The 17,838-nt window shown below is 36.4% G+C and overlaps 1 pseudogene; it reads left to right on the plus strand.

The window, feature by feature from the left end:
- Positions 1–15: 15 nt before the first annotated feature.
- On the plus strand, positions 16–6,158 carry LOC110344603 (ELL-associated factor 1 pseudogene; annotated as a pseudogene).
- Positions 6,159–17,838: the final 11,680 nt, after the last annotated feature.

The raw sequence follows: 17,838 nt of genomic DNA on the forward strand, positions 1-17,838 counted from the left end.
GATATATATCATATATATATATATGATATATATACATATATATATCATATATAGATGGATGTATAGACACATATACATTAGATATATATATGATATATATTAGATATATATATATTTAAGTAATACCCACTTCCTCCCTATCCACTTTTGCAAAAAATTGTTAGCATAGGAATATTGGCCTAGAGAGAAAATCTTTGCCCAGGAAGCCATTTAGGAGTATGTTTTGTATGGCTGTGACCTTGTGGCATACCTGGAATCAAAATTAAGCCAGTAGTCACTATAAAAGTCATCTATAAACAAGCCATGAAATAAACCTTGACCCACATCAGCTAGCCTGAGAGAAAACAGTAGAATGGAAAAATAATAAAATTTAAGTTTTCCAGGAGATTGTTATACTTTTATGGGTAAGATAAATTATTAATTACTAAAATTATTCACTTATTTATTCTAGCCTGCTGACTTTAAAACAAGGTTAAATTAATGAGGCTGTTGGATAATAGTGTATTAGTGATTACCAGCAGAAAATAAGTCATAGCACATGAGGAATAATTTTCTTTTTTTTTTTTTGCTCTAAAGGGAAATTAGACTGATCAGCTGTCATGTCTTCATTATCAAATTAGAATTTATACTATTGTACTTGCACTCAAGTCACATTTAAAGCAGCTTCCAGAAGGTCTAATTTAGAACAATCAAAGGAAGTGCAAGGGATGGGTGTACTTCATTCTTTAAAAGATGATAGACATGGATTCTTCAGTACAGAATTCAAAAGTTGTATGAAATTCCACTGTGAGTTCCTGTATTCCTGAATGGTGTGAGCTTGGAAGACTCCTTTACCTTCTATGAAGATGCAATTAATGAAAAACCATTCATGATCCTCAGGGAATCATAAAAATAATACACATATGTACCTTTGGTAGTTTAACTTAAACAAGTAAATGTAAATTAGCATACAAATATTTGCATGCAGTACTAAGGTCTTCTGATGTTGAATAACACATATTCATTCCTGAATAGATAACCCATAATTCATCACTCTTAATTTTTAGTTTCAGTGTCTTTCAACTGAAGTGGGAACTAAAAATACTCCAGAATCAATTTAAACACAAGTCCTCTTACATTTTTGTAATTTTTATTTGTTAAGAAACTATCTAACTTGATCGCTATTTTTTATGACTTCATTGAGTTTTTCAGAGAGTATAAACTGGGCATTTACACACCTGTAATCCCAGCACTCTGGGAGGCTGAGCTAAGAAGGAGGATAGCACAGCCTGTATAATTTAGTCCCTGTTTCAAAAAAAATTTAAAGCAATTAATTAAAAATTTTAAAATAAACAATATAAAGTATTTTTCATCAAATCATTCAAAATTAATGTAATAATTTAACTGGTACAATAAAATTGTCATAAATAGTTTTGAGAAACTAAGCATATGACTCAAGTGAAAGAACTATGAAGGAATGGTTATACTAGATTAGCCTGCTATTGTTTTGGAACATTTAATAGACACGGAACATTAGTTAATATATTTTACAGAAATATAGGCGAACATTAGTTGGTATAGGAATCTGGTTAAGTTGAAGTTAGTTAAGAGAGGTCTTATTACAGCAATGCTGTGTAACAAACCATGGAGCACCCAGTGGTTCACATACTTCAGAGTGAGATCACCTGGGCTTGGTCAAGGCTGTGGGTTAGGTCCAGGTCTGTTTCACAGTTCTTTTCTTTCTGAAACCAGCAGCAATCAGGATTATGTCTTTCATATGACAGATTCCAAGAGCTGAGAGGTCCAGGTAAATCATACCAGGATATATAAACCTCTGCATGTTTACATTCTTTTGACTAATAGAGGTGATAGGACCAAATGGGGAGAGGGTTAAATACTAAATAGAGTAACAACTTATTTATTTTTTACATAATTTATCTCACTGTTTACAAAGACTTGTAGATATCCACATGCCAAGATGGCTCTAAACATAAATAAAAGACTACAGCTGCTTAGTAAATAAATCAGAACAGAACAACAAAGGCTTTGGGGCAAATTTGTAAGTCTGAGGTAGGCTAATTTCTTCCTGCTGTGCTCTTCAAAAGATATGATCTGTGAATACTCCAAAACCAGCTCCATAATTCCTATTCCACCTAACAAACCTACAAGACAAGCTGCTGCCTCCTAGAGCCATTCTTCACTCAAAACTCGCATTCATCCATTTAATACTATGAATTGAGGGAGAACCAGGATTACTATGAAAACCATGTGGTAATATGGAAAAATACCCACAATGCAGTATAACGTTGTGTGATGAGAAGAAAATAAAAAGCTTTCTGGCCCCTGGTGGGCCCCAGGCCGGCTGGGTTCAAGGTGCGCTTCCTCCCGGAGGGACGCTGGTACAGGAGCTGAGGCCAAGGCACAGAGTGGAGAGCGCTGATCCCCAGCCACGAAGGGAATGGTGAACCCACTGCGGGATGGTGAGGAACACTGCCTATGCCTCCGAGAGAGCTTCGAGAAGGGGCCGTGGGCCTCTTTCCACACCATTCACTATGATTTCAAGCCAGCATCTACAGCCACTTCCTGTGAAGGAGAGCTTCAGGTTGGCAAAGAAGATGAAGTCTCAATACACTGCCACATATTCCCGGATCCATGCCACCAATAACTGTTCAAGGGGAACAAACGGCCTGATCAGACTGTGTGCTTATTAATAGTCATGACACTCGCGAATATGTACTGGAGAAACTCAATAGCAGCATTCAGGTCAAGAAGACAAGAGCTGAGGGGAGCAGTAAAATCCAGGCCCCAATGGAACAGCAGGCCACTCGGCCCCCACAGCCGTCACAGCCACCTCCACCTCCACCTCCCATGCCATTCAGACCTCCAATGAAGCCTCCAGTTGAACCCAAAACTTCTCCCTTGAAGGACATCCCTTTGCCTGAATCTCAGCTGGATGACATCAAAAGAGAGCTGAAGGCTGAAGTTGACATTATGGAGCAGATGGGCAGCAGCAGTGGGAACAGCTCCTCAGACTCGGAGAGCTCCTCCGGAAGTGATGATGACAGCTCCAGCAGTGGAGGTGAGGACAATTGCCTGGCCTCTCCCCACAGCTGTCACACCAGCAGCCCTACACCAGCAGGCCTGCCATTGCCAATGGAACCAGCTGTCCATAAGGAAGAAACCAGCTTAGGAACATCCTCAGAAATAACCTGTAGTTGAGTGAGTCTGGCAGTAACAGCAATGATTAGCACCCAATCTTTTGAAATCTACTTCCTGGTGCATAACCATGATTCAACAAGACCAGGCTACTTTTGCATGGAGTCCATTACCACAAGGAAAATGTTGTGGATCAGTGCCTATAAGGAGTTTGAGGCTTTGGAACTCTCTGATATTCAAGTCTTTAACTTAGTGGTGATAGGTGATTTTTCTCATGTAATTTTTGAATAATCTCCTATTGCAAAGTATAAGTAGATCTATAGAAAAACTAACATAATTATATTTCTATTTGGTTAACATTTTTAATGAAAAACAGACAATTATGCCTTGGGCTAGATTACTCGAAGGCCATGTCTTCACCAGGTCAGTGATTCAGTTTTAAATTTCAGCAGCCATTAGTTTAGCCAGTAGACCTCAAATGGTGTGCATCAGTGAGATAAAACAATCTTTGAGGGATAAAAAAGAAGGGGGAGACCTCAAATTGTATCATAGAAATATGTTAGAATCACTTTAAATTGTTAATATAAAATGGTAAGGTAGTTTGTCTGACCCAGACTGACAAACCTGGGTAGAAATGAACTTCAGTGGAGTCTTTGAGTGTCAGCTGAGTAGGACTCCGAAGATACTCTAGCTCAATGTCCTCATTTACAGGAAAGGGAAGCATGTGGCTGGTTTATGACCAGTCTTCTATTCCCAGTCCATGTTCCCTCTGCTGAATTTCACTTAATGGAATCAGAGAATTTTATACATGAAACTTATAGTGTACATTAGCATTATTATTGGATTCAAAAAGACAAAAGCACTAAGTACTTCCAGCTAGAATTCAGATCCCAACAGTCCCTAAATGCTTTAGGCTGAGTGAGTGAGCAGATTAAGCTAGCAGCCACTATGTAGATGCACCTGACTCAATTAAATTGAGGCTTTTAGTTCCATGTGGATCCATCCTAGGTGTTCTTCATTTAGTGGGTTTTAGCAGGATGGGAATAGGGTAGGAGTAGAAAAGAAACCTCTGTGAACAAATGAGACAGCAGAAAATTTCCGAAAACCAAAATCTAGATAGGAGTTCTGCAATATGAAATGAGCACATTCTTTGATAACATCTTTCTGCTTATGATTTTGTACCACTGTCCCTGACTCCTAGACTAGTTTGTATTTCTATATAAAACTAGAAGAAAATCACAAGATTGCCTTCTACAGTGTGCAGTTTCCAAATGAATCTGATGTTGTTGGAAACTGATCACTAGTAAATGTTCCATATTGAGTGAATGTGTGGTGAATTGTCCCATTATTAGTATGGAACAGTTATTTCTATAGTTTGAATGAATGTGTCCTAAAAAATTCCTATTTTGGTTCTGTGGGTGTCAAGACATTAATAATGATTTTCCTTTCTCTGGTTCCTCCACTCAGATGGCCTCTCCCTAGCTAGTGGGGGAAAACAGTCTGGACCTACAAAGGAAATGGATGGCCCATGATGGGGGGCTTTGGTGAAAGTTGGGTCATCCACATAGTGACTCCTGTGAGCCAAAATGGGAGGAGGAGCCGTTGCCTTGCAGCATGCCTGCAGCACTCTACACTCAGTGTAGGTGGTAGGCATGTGCTAGTACTTGTGATGGGGTCTTTGCCCATCATGAGGGCTCAATGGATTCAGTGGCAAGTAGGAACTTATTTATAATGAACTGATTGATAGTTGCTTTATAATTCTGTGGCAATGATAGCTCAGGGAAGGTAAAGGTCACGATTGGAGACTTGAATTGTTGCTGGATGTGGCAATTATTTCACTGGTCTTAACTTGCTCAAATTGGAGCAGGTTCCAAGAACTTGAACTAAAACACCTATTTACCCACAATTCCCAAGCCTTGATGTAGATGGAACTGTGGCTTTTGGCCTGTTCAGATGTTTGTTTCTATAGGAAATACTTGTATGTGGCTTGCTGAATCAAGCTTTCTGAGTTTCAGCCCCTCTCCCCTGTCATCTGTCCTACCCAGTTTATTCTGTAGCACAGCTCTGGTTTTTGTTTCCTACACAAAACCTTCCGTGGTTCTGTCTTCCAGCAGAGTGAGGGGTGTTTTCTTTTGGGAAATCAAGAATGAGGCCTGACAGATGACTTCATAGGCATATTCATGGCAGCTAACCTGGACTTTTTCTTCCTGTGTCTGTGCCTTCACTGTCTCTCCTCCTCCCTTCACCCCACTCCAAGCCCCAGGTCCAGGGTTCTGTAGTTTCCATCTTCATGGACTTTTACTCTGTTTTGACCCATGTGGGATGCCCTGTGAGTACAAACTGACCTTTTTCTTGCTTGAACTCTGGTTGGTATGAGCTCTTTAACAGCAGGAACTATCATCACAGGACTAGACATTCATGTGCTTATAGCCTTTGGAGAAGGAGGCAGAAAAAACTAACCAGTGAAGTATAGGGATTAGACACAGAGAAAACATCCCAGGTATTTGGACAAAGCTGAATATATCCATGCTGAAGTTTCTAACTAAACTGTTGAATTGCCTTTACTTTATACAGTATCTGCTGCATCATGAGTCATTTAGGTGAAGTGCAAAGACTAAATCTGACATGTCTGAGGAGGCATGGCAAGCCTTAGTAGAACATGTGTGGGGGAAACATAATATAAATAAAATAGAGATGTATAATAATGCCCCTCATTTCTATAGTGGAGTCCTTTTTTTTTTTAATGTGTGGTGTGTCAGTGGTAGGAAAACTTGAAGTCCTTATTTCCCCATTTCAGAGACTGGTTCATCAGGAGAGAAAAAAGAGAGAGAGAAGAGAGAAAGAGAGAGAGGGAAAGAGAATGTGTGTGTGATGTATTTATTACATTATTTTGAAAGAGAATTATTTGTCTGTTATGTGAATATATATATTAAGTACAGCCAAAGTAGATATCCCCATTTGGCAAAGAGTGTAGGATTTCTGATACTCAGACCTTAACTAGTAGATTGGAAGACAAGACCAATTGAAGCATTATAAAATGTATATTTTATTTGCTTCTGTTATTTCTGCTTTAGGTTAATTGTCTCATTTAATGATTTAAAAAATCTTGTACCTAAAGTTCATTTTGCATAATTATGAAGTAGACATACTTGTTTACATTTATGTAGAATATTTGTGGTATAGTTTGTTTGTTGTTTATTTCTTAAAAGATCACAATATTTAAATAAAAAAGAAAGGTCAACAAGGCAAAAAAAAAAGTAGAATTATGATTTTACCTATTTAAATATATTGAAACAATTATATGATTTGGTAAAATATTTGTGTATGATGAAAACTGAACCAATATAAAAGTAGAACTTTGCCATGGTAATAACATGATGAGTAACATATTTCATATTTTTAAATTTTTATATAGTAATGACATAATTGCTCCAACCAGTGAAGAAAATAATTCAAATATTAATTTTAGATGTACATGAAATATAATTCAGTCCATGCATTTTTGACTAAGTTATGCACATGGATCATTTATTTACAATGTAGGTATCTGCAGGAGACCAGCTTGAAACCTCATTGAGGAGGCATTAAATATTATTGATCTGGTTTATGAATTCAGCTATTGATTAAGATTAAGAGTCAGTCATTCCAAGGCCTAAATGTGAATGGCTACTTGACCTTTTGGTTGGTGTATGGAGATAAATTTCCCTATGCCAATGGTCACAATTGAGGTCTCAGTGATCGATGAGATTGTGATGTCTCTAAAAGCAAGGAAACACAGCAGCTGAGAAATTATGGCTGTGTAACCATTCTCAAAAATCAAACATTAGCTAAGATAATGCGGATGGCTCATTAGCTATGACCTGCAAGATAGCACAGTTTCCTTGTTAATTGTGACCTGTCCTTCACAAGAATACATAGTTGCTCCCCTTTTACAGCCTGGCTCATTAGTGCATTAGTTCTACTATTTCTAACATCTGCCTTCATGCCGTCTTGCTATGTTGTTTAATCATACATACCAAGTAATCCAGAGCTTGTTGTTTTAGCCATAACAGAGCTAAGGTCAAGTGGTCTTTAGCCAGGAGAGAGCTAAAGATCAATTTCTGGCCCCTCAGAAGTAATAGACTATCATTCTTTATTCTCTGATTCTTGTTCTTTGTATATTATTCTTTCATCCCCTCCTGTACCCTCATCGGGTGACGGAGCTATCACCCTGACAACAAACAGGTCAGGCTATGAACCCAGAGTACTTAAGAAAATACTCTAAATGATGGAAAACCTTGCACTAAGAAAAAGCAATGTACATATGCCTCCTGTATCACAAGGTAATTTTGATTTCTGACTGCCTGAAAATGATTACTTGACAATTGAAGAAAAAATTCTTTTGGGGCTGGGTATTTAGCTCATGGAGCTGCCCACTCCCTTGCAAGCACAAGGTCCTGAGTTCTATCCCCAGTACCAAAAAAAGAAAAAAAAAATTCTCTTTAACCTGAACCCTTTCATAAGTAATATCTACTTAAGAAATACATAATAATAACAGTTAAAATTTAAAATTTTAAGTATACAGGTGAACCTTCCAAGCTGCTGTACCACCGTCCCCAGCACCAAGAGGAGGTGAGGCATGCTGGCACCAGCAAGAAACATCCCTCCCCCCACCAACCATTGAAATGAGACTACACTTAAACAAGTCTCAAAAACAGACTCCCAGATCACCTAAAACAACCCCAAAGGAAAATGAGATGGAACAATCTGATACTCAACCACCTGGACTTCCTGAACTGGCAACAAAAGAGGATCTGGAAAAAATGAAATCAGAAATAATTTCTCAATTAACAGCAGAGATTGTGCCCATAGTGCAACACATGATTAATAAGTCTAGAGAGGACACAGATAAAAAAAAATAGCACAGCTTAGGAACATGATGGAATCCCAACACAGGAAACAAATGGAATACATACAACAGATGCAAATAGATTTGCAGGAGATTAAAAACTTTATTGAACATTTATGCAGCAGAATGAACCAATGTGAGGTCAGAATTTCAGATATAGAAGATAAGATTGCAATTAATGACCAGGAAAAGAAAAATTTCTTAAAATAGTAAGGGACCATGAGAAATCATTCCAGCAGCTGCTAGATGATGCAAAGAATAACATAAGACTGATCAGAGTTAATGAAGAAACAGGAGAGAGTGCAGACAACATAAAAAAACTTCACAGAAGTGATAGCCGAAAAAACTTCCCAAGCAGGGGAAAAGAACTTGACATACAGATAAGTGAGGCATATAGGACTCCAACTAGCCTTGATCAAAAAACAAAATCTACACATAGGCATATAATAGTTAAGATTCCAGAAACCCAACAGAAGAAGAAAATTCTACAAGCAGTTAAAAAAAAGAAACAAATCACAAAGGAAAGCCCATCAGAATCACAGCAGACTTCTCAATGCAAACCTTCAAGGCAAGAAGAGCTTGCAGTGATGGATTTCAAGCCCTAAAGGAAAACAGCCTCCAACCCAGATTGATGTACCCTGAAAAACTATCTTTCAAAATTGATGGAGAAATAAGACACTTTCATGACAAAGAACACCTTAGGTACTTCATGAATACCAAGCCAGCACTCCAAAGAATTTTACACAATAGCCTAGGAACAGACATTGAGGATCACAACCCCAGGAATCGCAGCAGAATGAATCCAACAGGCACAACAAAAAATTAAATGCAAAGGGGGAGAATCCAACAGAAAGAAAAAGTCATGACAATGATAAGTAAATACGTATCAGTTACAACCATAAATGTTAATGGTCTCAATTCACCAATCAAAAGAAATAGACTGGCAGAATGGGTCAAGAAGCAAAATCCAACAATATGCTGCATATAAGAAACACATTTAATTCAAAAATAAACTCCTACATTGAAAGTTAAAGGATGGAAAATAATACTCCATGTGACAGGAACCCCCCAAAAAAGCAGGAGTAGCTATCCTCTTTGCAGATCAAGTGGATTTCAAACCAACACTGACTGAGAGAGACAAAGAAGGACGCTACATCCTTGTAAAGGGAACAATCCAAGAGGAAGAGATGACAATCATAAATATATATGCACCAAACACTAGTGCGCCCAACTATATAAAACAAATACTAACGGGCATGAAAAATCAAATAAGCACTAATACAATAGTAGTGGGGGACCTCAATACCCCACTGTCACAAATAGATACAACAACTAGACAAAAAATAAGCAATGAAATACTAGAACTCAATCAAATTCTTGAACAAATGAACTTAACAGATGTTTACAGAGTGTTCCACCCCACAAAATCAGAATACACATTCTTTTCAGCTGCACATGGGTTGTTCTGCAAAATAGTCCAAATATTCTCTCATAAAAAATGTTTAAGTAAGTGCAAAGGAATTGAAGTTGTCCCCTGTATATTATCAGACCATAGTGCAATGAAATTGGAGATTGATAGCAAAAGAAACTGCAAGACTTTCATAAACACATGGAAATTGAACAACATACTTCTGAATAACTAATGGGTGAGAGAGGAAATTAAAGAAGAAATCAGACATTTCCTACAATTAAATAAAAATGACAATACAACATATCAGAATCTATAGGACACAATGAAAGCAGTCGTACAAGGGAAATTCATACTAGTGAATACTCATATTAGGAAAACAGAGCAAGCCCAATTAAGCAACTTGATCCTAAACCTCAAACTTCCAGAAAAAGAAGAACAAGACAAACACAAAGCTCATACAAGGAAGGAAATTATGAAGATCAGAGAAGAAATCAATGCAATGGAGACTAAGAGAACAATACAAAAAAGCAATGAAGCAAAGAGTTGGATCTTTGAAAGAATAAACAAAATTGACAAACCCTTAGCCAACCTTATCAGAAAAAAAAGAAAGGAAAGGCCCAAATCCATGCAATTGGGAATGAAAAGGATAAAATTACAACTGACCCAGTGGAAATCCAGAGGATCATCTATATCTACTTCATGAATCTATACGCCAGTAAGATAGAAAACACAGAAGAAATGGACAGATTCCTAGATACTTATGAATTATCAAAGTTGAACAAAGAAGACCTAAAAATTCTAAACAACTCAACATCAACCAATGAAATTGAAAACATAATCAAAAATTTACCAACTAAGAAAGGTCCGGGTCCTGATGGCATCACTGCTGAATTCTACAAGACATTTAGAAAGGAACTACTGCCGGTACTGTTTAAACACTTCAATGAAATTGAAAGTGAAGTAATACTCCAAAATTCATTACTGGAAGCAAGCATCACCCTGATCCCCAAAGCAAAGAAAGACTCAATCAAAAAAGATAATGATAGGCCAATCTCACTAATGAACATAGATGCAAAAATTCTGAATAAGATACTGGCAAATAGAATGCAGAAGATCATACACCCTGACCAAGTGTGATTCATCCCAGGGATGCAGGAATGGTTCAATATATGCAAATAAATAAGTGTTATACACTATATTAATAGAGCCAAGGTCAAAAACCATATGATCATCTCAATAGATGCAGAAAAAGCATTCCATAAAATCCAACACGTATTTATGATAAAAACCCTACAAAAAATTGAGATAGATGATCTCTATCTCAGTCTGATAAAAGCCATCTGTGAAAAACCAACAGCCAATATCATACTAAATGGTCAAAAAATGAAATCCTTCACACTAAAATCAGGAACAAGACAAGGATGTCCACTATCAACACTCCTATTCGATATACTCTTGTAAACATTAGCCACAGCAATTAGACAGTTGAAAGAAATAAAAGGAATAAAGCTAGGAAATGAAGAAGTCAAGTTGTCATTATTTGCAGATGACATGATACTTTATATAGAAGACCACAAGAACTCCACCAAAAGTCTTCTAGACTTAATAACCAAATTCAGGAAAGTAACTGGGTACAAGATCAGCCACAAAAATCAATAGCTTTTCTGTATATGAACAACAGACTCACTGAGAGAGAAATAGGGCAAACAATTCATTTCTCAATAGCATCCAAAAAACTGAAATATCTAGGAATCAACCTAATGAAAGAAATCAAAGACCTCTTCTCTGAAAACTATAGCACTCTGAAAATAGAGATTGAAGAGGATATCAGAAAATGGACAGACATACCCTGCTCCTGGGTAGGAAGGATCAACATAGTTAAAATGGCCATACTTCCAAAACTGCTATATAGATTCAATGCAATCCCAATTGAGATCCCAGTAGCATACTTCACGGACCTTGAAAAAACAATCCAAAACTTCATTTGGAACAAGAAGAGACCCAGAATAACAAAAGCAATCCTAGGCAACAGAGATATGGCAGGGGGTATCACTTTCCTCAACTTGAAACTATACTACAAAGCTACTGTGATAAAAACAGCATGGTACAGGCAAAGAAACATACCCGAGGACCAGTGGAACAGATTAGAAGATGCAGAAACAACTCCAGACACACTCAGCCACCCCCTCTTCAACAAAGGAGCCAAAAACCCTCACTGGAGGAAAGATAGATAGCCTCTTTAATAAATGATGCTGGAAAAATTGGGTTTCAACTTGCCAAAGATTAAAACTAGACCTATATCTCACCACGCACTAAACTAAAATCAAAATGGATTAAAAAATTAAATATTAAAACAGAAACACTGAACCGGCTGGAACAGAGGTTAGGTAGAACTTTTGAAGACATTGGTGTAGGAAAAGATTTTATGAACAAAACCTCCATTGCCCATGAACTAGCACAAACAATCAACAAGTGGGATCTCTTCTTATTAAAAACATTCTGCACTGCAAGAGAAACCACCAACAGTGTCAAGAGAAACCCACAATGTGGGAAAAAATTTTCACCTGCTATTCCTCAGACAAAGGTCTACTATCTAGAATCTAAAGAACTTAAAAAAATCAGACCTCCCAAATTTAAAGACCCAATTGAAAAATGGGCATCTGAAATGAATAGACATTTCTCACAAAAAGAAGTAGAAATAGCAAATAAACATGTGAAAAAATGTTCAATATCACTCGTCATTTGAGAGATGCATATGAAAACAACACTGAGATTCCATCTTACCCCAGAAAGAATGGCTGCTATCATGAAATCAACCAATAACAATTGCTGGTGGGGGTGTGGGGCAAGAGGAACTCTGCTCCACTGCTGGTGGAAGTGTAGAGTGGTGCAACCACTGTGGAAATCAGTATGGAGATACCTCAAAGAACTAGGACTAGAAGTCCCATTTGACCCAGCTATTCCCCTGATGAGTATCTTCCCCAGATAATTAAAAGGATCATACTACAGTGATATATGTGCACCCATGTTCATAGCAGCACAACTTGTAATAGCTAAAACTTGGAAGCAGCCCAGTTGCTCATCAACTGGAGACTGGATAAAGAAAATGTGGGGTTTTTTGGGAATAAAATGGAGTACTACTCAGCCATAAAAATGAGAAATTAGAGACATTTATAGCTAAATGGATGTACTTTGAGGTGATACTCTTAAGTGAAATAAATAGGACACACGTGTAAATACCGAATAGTTTCTCTAGTGTGAGAAACTGAAAGTGTAAATAAGGACTAAAAGGTATAATAGATAAGTGTGAAATACGAAGAAAAGAGGTAAAGGGAAAGGGGAAGGGGAAGTGGGAAGTGTGGGGGAAAGGAAAGAAGGGAATGGAATTAATATGAGAAAATGGAAAAATGGAAACAAAGTCTTTGTAAATAGGGAGGGATGGAGGGGTTGAAGGGAGGTCAGGGGAATGGAAAAAAAATAAGAACCAAGAGAGATTATGTAAAGGTGCAAATTTCAAATGATAAATGTCATTATATTGTATACCTAAAGTGTACCAATAAAATTAATTTAAAAATGAATAAAATTTAAGTATACACTGAAGTATAGTGAGGGAGGGGAGTGCTTTTTGGATTAAGTGGTACTAAATAAATTGGATATCAATATTTTAAAAAATTGTATGCTTTCCTCTACCTCACACCATTCACAAAAATTAAAGCTTGTAAGTCTAAATTTGAATAGTATAGTAGTACTTCCAGACAATAACATAGGAAATTCTTTCTATAGCTTAGGAGACTACCTTAAAATGAAGAACTTCTTTTCATCAAAAGTGTGATTAAGAGAGTAAAAATATCCAAGCTGTAGAATGAAAGTAATGTTTAAATCCAGAAAACTTTATGGAATATATAATTTACTCATTTAAAGGGATTTTTTAAAAACATAGTGAAACATAATAGAAAATGGAAAAATAGCTGTATAAGCATTTAGAAGGGAGCATATATTGATATACAAACTACCAAACTTTGTTAATAATTTGGAACATGTAAATTTAAACTACAAGGTGATAGCAATATATACCCATTAGAATTTTCAAAATTATAAATAACAAGTGTAAATGGATGCAAACACTTTGGATTTTACCTTTGGCAGTATCTACTAAACCCCAACAGATCCACTCTGCAAGACCTTGCAGTTCCATTCCTAAGTTTATATGCAACAGAAATGCAGATGGATTGTTCACCAAAAGATTAACAAAATATGCATAACATCTGCATTCATAATTACCCAAAATTGGAAACAACTTAGAGGTACAAAAACAGAAGAATGAATAAATAAAAGTTGGTATAGTCATACAATAGCATAGAAAAGAACAAGAATGAGTTATTAAAAATGGATAAATCTCACAAGCATACTGTTCAGTAAAAGATAGTAGACACAAAAGAATACATATCTTACCAAACATTTTTTTTTTTTTTCTTTTTGTAGGCCATGTACTTCTAGTGCTAGAATCTTCAAAGTGGTGACCTTTGGAGGAGAATCAGGTTTTAGAAGAAATGCTCCCTCTAGAGTCCAGAAAATTTCCTATTCTCAGATCTGGGTACTGTGATGCAAGTATTTTCATTTTGTAAAAATTTATCCTACTAGGCATGTTTAACATGTACATTTGTTCTGTTGTGTATGTCATATTTAAATATATAAACACTCTAAAATTTTCTGCTTTAAATTAATAGACTACAAAGTACCAAAGAAAAGAACATCTGACTGTTACCAACACCACTTTTATCATATGCTAGTGCTTCATATGCTAGCAAATATATCAACTATCACAGGTCTGAATAATAATTTTTCTTTTGCTAAGAGTTCTACATTAAATATCTGATTTCAAACTTATGACCCTATGAAATATGTGGTCATCTTCATTTTATAGATAAAAAAATCTGAGATACAGGGTATGTCAAATTTAAGATAGCACAAATGAAGAAGTCATTATTTTAATCTGGGAACCATGACACCCCAAAAGACACTCTGTAGCATATAAATATTTAAATGTATACAAGTTGGAATGACACAGAAATGACAATGGAACACAAAAATCATATTTGTAATACCCTGAACCAAAATTAGTTGGAAAATTAATGTAAGAGACACTGGGAAAGTGATCTCTTTACAAACTCTAAACATTAAATTGAGATTAGTAGGAGAATATCAGTGAGGTCAATTATAACATATGTATATCGTCTAAAATACCAAGATGACTTCCACACAGGCACGGAATCTACCAATCTTTCATGAGTAAGGAATGCCTCAGGTTGGCTACAGTTTGATAATATTAATTTGTGAAAAACTCAGTAACATTTCTCCTTATATTTTCTTCTCCTTATAATCATAAAAAGCAAGAAATTCATGCTCACAACCCTGTCACTGCCTCATCAGGTGGATGTTTCTCAAGGCTAAATATCCTATTGTTATAATTTGTAAAACAAGGTATAGGTAATAGCATTCATTTCAATCAATACAAATGTATATGAAGTGAAAATTCTGACTCTTTGAAGTTGGTGAACTTCCTATAGGCAGGATAATCAGTTTCAGAGAGGTGAAGCCTGTCTCACATAATGGCCTTTCTGAAATTCAGTAACCACAGAGCAAGGCAGGTGTTTTCCCACTGGGGTGCTGTCCAGTCTGATCCTCTCTCCCCCTCCTCTCACAGGAAGGTTATCCACACCTCCAAAAGGCTGGGCAACACCCACCATACTGCAAAAGTTTTGCCTAAATCTCATGTTTCATGCTACCTCTTCTATGTCACTTTTTATTGTGCTCCAATATTAACTTTTGTGGATGCCTATTTTCCTAATAAATTTTAAGAAGCTTAAGAACAGGAGCTATCTCTTTCTTGTCTTTTAACTTTTTAAAAACTTTTAATTTTGAAATGATATTGCAGTGTCTTGAATGTGTTCTTCAAATTTCATGTGGTAGAAATTTGGTTCCCAAATTCACATGCTAACAGTATTTAGAAGTGGAGCCTTTGGGTCATAAGGATTGTGCCTTCTGGATGGATCAGTTCATTCATATTGAGTTTTGGAGGGAGCAGCTTTGCTATAAAAGCTCTGAGGCATGCTTCCTCTCTCTTGCCATGTGACACTCTCTACCATGCTGTGATGTTACAAGACAGCTTTCTCCAGTAGCTGAGTAGATCCAGTGCCATGTTGTTGGACTTCTCAGTCCACAGAACCATGAGACATATGTCTCCATTCTTTATAAATTACCTACTTTGTGGTATTCGGTTACAGCATTAGAAAACACACAAATACAGATTCATAGGCAACTACAAAAGTAGTACAGGTCTATGTACTACTCCTTACTCAGTTTTGCTCAATGGTGATATCATACATAACTGTAGTACACTGTCAAAATCATTTAATTGATCTCATACAGTCCACAGAGCTTAGATTTCACCACTTTTGCACACATTCACTTGTGTGTGTGAGGTCACTTGTGACCTCTGACCACTAAAATTGAGAAACAGAACTATCCAGTATGACATAAATTATCTTCATGCTATCCCTCTATCATTAAAAACCACTACCCTCCCAACTCGCCTTGAACCTGACCCATGAAAACCACTAATCAGTTCTCTACCTCGAACTATGCAATATGTAACTTTCTTTTTCTTTTGTGCTGCTGGTGATTGAACTCAGGGCCTTGCACACGACAGACAAGGATTCTGCCAGCGTGCTGCACACACGGCTCACATCCTTCTAAGTTGTGTATGGATCAAGTTTACTCCTCTTTATTGCTAATACAGAATGGGTGAAAACCACAGTTTATCTAAATTCTTGCCAATTGAAGGACATCTGAATTGCTTCCAAGGTATGGCTTTATCTCTTGACTTTTCACTGCTTAGCAAGGTGACTTCAAAATAGAAAACACTCAGTTCAGTTCATTAATTTAAATTAAATGATACTTCCAACAAAGTTGAATTTTCTGTGTTGATGTCTTCTCTGATGTGTGCACTGCTCCTAAGAAAAACACCAATTTCTCAAGTAAAAATTGCTATTATGACTACACAATCCTTTACTCATATCTTAATCTGACTATAGAGACTACAAAATCTTTTTTTTTTTTTTGTACCGGGGATCAAACTCAGGACCTTGCACTTGCGAGGCAGGTAGGAGACTACAAAATATTGATGTGGTTCTCATGACATTTTAGAGTTCTAATGTGACTTAAGAACTGTCTGGAATATTGTGGAGTTAAAACAGTGTCGTTATTCTTACCTTGATAGATTATGAAATATTTCTTCCACCAACATCAGAGTGTAAAAGCCCCATCAATCCTCCATCAATGTCACATCCCCTACAAGGACAACATAAATTAAAATAATAGTAGAAATAATAATAATATATGATTATTAAAATTTTTATATAAAGTGTAAGTAAAAGACAAATACTTATTTCTATTTTTATTGTTATACATACAAAAAGAATAAATACTATAAAAACAGTAGGCAGCTTCAAGAAAGTCTGATAGTTTCTCTTCATCCCATTTCCAACCAGATTGTTCTTAAACTCCATATGCAGGAATTCTGGGGTCAAACTTCCTTCCTTTCTTCCAGTGCCTTCTAGCCTTGTTTGCCATTTTAATTTGTATATGAATTGCTTTGCTAAGAAAGCCAACCAATTAAGCCCATAAGGAAAATAATTTATTTAAAACTCTTTCTGCTCTTGATAAGTTTCATCAAAATAAGTTCTTTAAAAAAATACTTTTCATGTACTGCCATTTTACACCCAGCCCAAAGAAAAGATCCCTGGAAACTGCTACAGATGATAAAAACCTAGTTCTAGACTCTGGAAAATATGATATCAATAGTGTGGAGTGCAGAAGTTCTGAGCACCAAAAACAGAAGCAAACAAATCAGTATTGGGATGAAGGAAAAATTACTAACCACATTCTCCACATGACTTGAGAATGGTTGTATATTTTAACCTGAGAATGTTTGTATACTTTAATTATTCATATTATAAAAACAACAGATGTAAATGATAGAAAAGTATGAATATGCAAATAATATAATAATAATTTGAGCTGGGTGAAGTAGTATATGCCTGTAATCCTAACTTTGGGAACTGATGCAGGAGGGCCACAAGTTTGAGCCCAGCCAGGGCAACGTAGGAACTTGCGAGGCTCTGTCTCAAAATAAAATATGAAAAAGGCTGAGTATGTAGCTCAATGTAAAGGCCCTGGCTTCGATACCAAAAAAAAATTGATACTAAATAACTTCCTTAAGTGGATATTTTGACATTATAATAATAAATATCTGCATTTCCACAGTTACTTGCTTTTATCTAACTTCGACATTTCCCACCATTATCTTTTATATATGCTTTGAGTAATTATTTTCAGGAGAACA

This window comes from Heterocephalus glaber, unplaced genomic scaffold, assembly GCF_053883595.1.
Source record: "Heterocephalus glaber isolate CG9 unplaced genomic scaffold, H.glaber_assembly_v1.0 deba00001497, whole genome shotgun sequence".
NCBI classification, from domain to species: Eukaryota; Metazoa; Chordata; class Mammalia; order Rodentia; family Bathyergidae; genus Heterocephalus; species Heterocephalus glaber.